Below are 4,912 nucleotides of genomic sequence, written 5' to 3' on the forward strand. Positions count from 1 at the left end.
GGCCGCGTCCCGTCCCCCACGCCGGGCTGGGATGGAGACGGGTCCCGTTCCCTCCCATTGGTGACCCTTTCGCTCCCAGACTCCGGTGCCGAGCGGCTGATTTCTCCCCTGCACAGACAATCAATGCCAGGGAGGTACCGATACCCCGAAATTATAAACCAGAGGGAACTGCCCCCAGCACATTCGCAGGAGGTTTCCGCAGCCCCTCCACATCCCGTCACCGAACAGGGAGAGGGGCAGAGGACCCCCGCCTGCCCCCAGACTGCCCAGAGGCAGCGAATGGGACTCCCCACAGCCTGGCTCCTGTCTCTGCTCTCCCTCAGCCGCAGCCTTTCGGCCGCTTTTACAGTAGTCGCTATCAAATGTCAATTATTGGGAGTGAGAAACAACAAACATTGTAATTCAGCGCAGTCACAACATCCTCTGAGTGTCTGAGACTGTCCGGGCCCGGTGACAAGGCGATTAGGACAACCTGCAACCCCTCCTGCCTTGGCCATATCGGCCCCATCAGTAAACAGGGATGGAGACAGGGTGGCTGTGGCCCTGGGACATGGGATGAAAGGCTCCCGGTGAATGGAAGCTGCCTGAAGCCTCTATCCCTCCCTCCCAAGGGGACCAACCTCACACACACCCCGAGGTAGGATTGCACAGATAAGGAGCTCCCACCTCCTTCCTATCTCTGCAAATGGACGAGGAGCCCTGAGTGCTGCTCACAAAGCCCCCAGTGCAGCATGGAGTGTAGACACCTGTCTGGGGCTCAGGGCTGGGCAAAGGGGGGCCTTCTGCCTCTTCCCAAGGAAGGTCTGCTTCGGGGGTACTCACCCCAGAGAGCGACAGGGACATGGGGTCTGTCACAACAAAGGGGACCAGAGTTGCCAGCCTGAAGCAGGGACACAGGGCAGCCCCACAGCTGTGCAATCCAGGAAGAAACAAAGGCTACTCCTCATTTGAAACCTCTCCAAGCTGGCTGCATGATGACTTCTGTCATCTTCCCTCATTGGAAGGACACACAGGCTTCAGCAGATGGTAGAGAGGCAGAGGTTAGACAGAAAATACATGGAAGGGGGCAGGAGAAAGCTGGGTTTAAACTCTGCCACTGTTGAATGATGTGGAGGGAGTGACACTTTGGTGCCTCAGTTTGCCTGATCTGTAAAATGGGAACAATGCTGCCCTCTCACTCCATGCCCCCTGTGTCACTGACAATTGAATTCTGCCACTGCAGAGCTTGGCCGAGATCAGACCACACAGGGAACCCTCAGAAGGCAGGACAAGTCCTGAGTTAACATGGCAGAAGGCATTAAACTGGAACCACTACATTCAGAAGCTGGCCCTGAGTAGGGCCCTTCATTAAGTGTTCAACCAAGATAGTCTGTAATGAAGCTTCAGGAAAAGCCACAGGAAAAAGTGACTCCTCACATCAGCGCAGCACCCTTCTCCACATATTCCCAGCATCCTCTCCCTTCCTCAGACCCCTCATTTTCTTCGAGCCTGTTTATTTTCCTCCCGTGGTATCTCAGAGCTACAGCTATCAGGGAATCCGAGTGTCCAGTGGGACTTTTCCTGCTCTGCAGGGGCTGTTCTGGGCACCAGGTCTGGCACCGATTTTCAGGACTGCCCTGTGCTCGTTCTCAGTGGGGATGAACGTACAGCTCCTGCCCACACTGCTGCTCACACGCTCCCCCCCATGCTTCCCTACTCCCGGGGGAATTGCATCACGAGCAGATGCACGGCAGGATAAGACATGAGGGCTCGGAACAGCAGCTGGAGCCTTGGAGCCAGTTCAGAAAGCGATTTAGGGAGAGGACACAAGCACAGCTGGCTGAGGCAGCCCAGCTCTGGCAGGGGCACCAGCAGCGACGGTTAAAGACCTTCCATAGCTGGATTAACGGGAAGTGCAAGAGAGATACAGTAGGAATTAACTCCCAGCACACTGATTTTGGCCAAGGGGGGCTCACTGTCCTCACAGAAACACATTGCTACTATTCCTGCTCTCCAGGTCTGCCTCACCTGTAGCTGCAGCTCAGCAGCAAGAACAGCCAACAGGGTCAGGTGGGGGTACAGGGTCTGCCCAGGATTTCCAAAGGCACCAGGGCTGTTGGCAAACACCACAGCACGGTGATGTGCTCTCCTGAGTCCAGTCCTCTCAACGGCTTAGAAAATCTGAATGCATCAGACCTGACACGTTCCTCTGTCTGAGCCTGAAGTGATTCACATCTCTAGAGCAACATGAAAAGGCTGTGCTTGGAAAAGGTTATTCCAGAGGAAACTGCAAGATACTGGCATTTCCCCAGGGAACCCGAAATCAGAGATCCTCTCAGTGTTTGGGGGCATGTTAAGGGGTGTAGAAAAGAGCTTTTAATAAAGATTTGCACTTGGATTTGATCTCACTCTTTCCTCAGATTTTTTGGGGATTACACAGCCTGGCACTGGCATTCATTTCTCTGTTTCAGCACAGCTTTTTTCAGAGAATTCAGTGCCCCAGCTCCACCTGAAGGTAACAGGGCAAGTGCAGCTCAGCACCACTTGTCTTCTTGAGACAAACTGCATATGGTAGGTTTGTACAAACTATTTGGAATTTACACAATTTGTACAGGAACAAGTTGTCAGCTGTAAGGGACTGATATCAAATCCCTTGCCATTACCAGTTTTGTAGGAACTGAAGTAATTGTTTTTCCCAAATAACACCCATGCAGTTCCTAAAGTGCTTTTGTGGCCAGAATTTTATTCCTTCAGTTCAAGGAGTTTTCACATCCAAAGTTATTCTCTGAAGTCAGAAAACGAGGAGATATGGTCCAGGTGGGAATTAGTGAAAAGTTTTAGTGTTCCTGAGAAGCCCAGCAGGAAAACAACAGATCAACAAGGCTCTCTCCCTAGTCCCCTGCTCCTAATTCATCTCACTGACATCAGTTTAGATCAGTATCAGCAGTAAGTGATTTCTTGTTAATGGGGATTATTAAGAAGAATCAACACCTTTAAAATGCCACTCCACATTGTCTCCAAAGCAAGAAAGGGATAGGCTTTCAGAGTGGAGTCCAATTTTTCATTCCTAGGTGGTTCCTTATTGCCTCCAAAGCAAACTTAATGCTACATTTTGATGCAGAAAGAGAGGGAAGTGGAGATTTCTCCCAACAAGAACATCAAGCACTGGCAGTACATTTGTGAAAGTTCATCAGTCAAGGTTTATGAAAGTTAATCAATCAAGGTTTAGCAAAGTGACATGGAATATGTTACTTGAAAATCTCTACCTGCCTCCTACAGTCATTTTAAACTCTGCCACTCCAGAGTTTCGTTCAATAAGAAAGCCCCACTAAGCACAAAGATCATCCTGAGCAGTGCATTAGCCACAGATCTTTCCTACTGTAGTACAGCAGGGACTTGCCCCAGACTGGCTAGAACTGCTGGGCTAAGATGAGTAAAAATAGGTGATTTTATCTGCCTTTGCATAAACGAGTTCAAATCAGATACAAGGCATGCCAGTGGAGTCTGGATGACTAGGCTAAGACAGAAAATAAACTGTTTCCCAGAGACTGAGCAAGAGGAAAAACCAACAGAAGCCCAAGGAGAGAGATGAACCTTCAGAAAAGCGAAGCAGGACATTTTTAAACCAGCTCTGTGTGCAAGCAGTTGGTGCACTGACTGCACTGAGACATGTCTGTTAAGTCATCCCTGCTTAAAATAACATTTTTTTGGTGTCAACAAACAATCACGGTCAAATGGCCAAACCACAGGTCTGTAAATCAGGAGACTGGGGGCTTTTCCCAACTCCATTGGAGAGAGGCATCATATTTGCAACAGGCTCAGCACGGACAGACCCTCAAGTCCTGCCCAGCTGTGCAAATGCAGGGGTTCCCCAACAGAGCTTTCAGACAGCACTAGATACCTGCTCAGTTTGATGTGCTGGAAAAATAAGTTGTCCAAGAGAAAAACTTGTAAGTGGGAAGAATCTTAGGGGCCAAAATAATTTTATTTCTTGGGGTTGGTTAAAATTAACTGGTCTTGGGGAGACATCCTGGAGCTAAATTACTGTTTGTGGAGATGGGTAGGCTGAAGGCATGAATGACACTACTGTACAGTGGGCAAGGTCAGGAGTTAACAGGCTCAAACAGCAAAAGAAAAGCAAGTTTGTGATTCAAATTCTGTGAATTGTTCTAACTATTAGTTAGTAACAAACATAAAAAACAGAATTTATAAAGCCATTTTAGAGTTTTAGTCCTAGAACCGACAAATCTGGTTGTCGAACAAATTATTAAACTTCCACAGTTAAAAACACCTACTCTCAGAAGCATTTTCTAGGTGTTCTGCATGCTTGGAGCAGGATTTGTTGCTCTCTGACGCTGCAAGAATACACCAGAATTTATTTTAGCACAGCAGACATTTCCTAAATAGATTGCATCGTCCTTCAGCATAAGCTTTGAATAAGTCACAGTAGTGGCTCCTAGAAATTGCCCCCAAACCCCATCTTCCTGGCCAGGATGTTTTTGTACTCCCTACTATCTGTGAAAAAGAAAAGCTGCTCTCAGAGCAGTGGCTGTGGTCGGTGGAGGAGCAGGGCACAGACATGTGCTCAGTGCTGGCTGTCAGCAAGAGAGGCCATTAAAAAACAGGTCACAAAAAAAAAAATCAAACTCATTTCAGTCAAATAAGTAAGTTTTTTTACATTTTTAAGCACCAAAAAAATTAGAATTAAGACCTACTGCCTGGCTTCAGCAAATCAAAATAGCATAAATCATCTCCTCGATATCATTAGAACTGAAGGAGGAAGGTACAAGTCTTGGTTGACTTGAGGCTTCATGTGCTCCCTTATGCACTGTGCACTGTCAGCTGCTGCTTCCCTCTCTGCCACATACCCAGAGACAGGTCCAGATCCATCCTGCAATTACACACACTTCACTTTACGGACATGGCTAATCCC

This window comes from Manacus vitellinus, unplaced genomic scaffold (assembly GCF_001715985.3).
Source record: "Manacus vitellinus isolate BGI_N305 unplaced genomic scaffold, ASM171598v3 scaffold_25_pilon, whole genome shotgun sequence".
Classification (NCBI taxonomy): domain Eukaryota; kingdom Metazoa; phylum Chordata; class Aves; order Passeriformes; family Pipridae; genus Manacus; species Manacus vitellinus.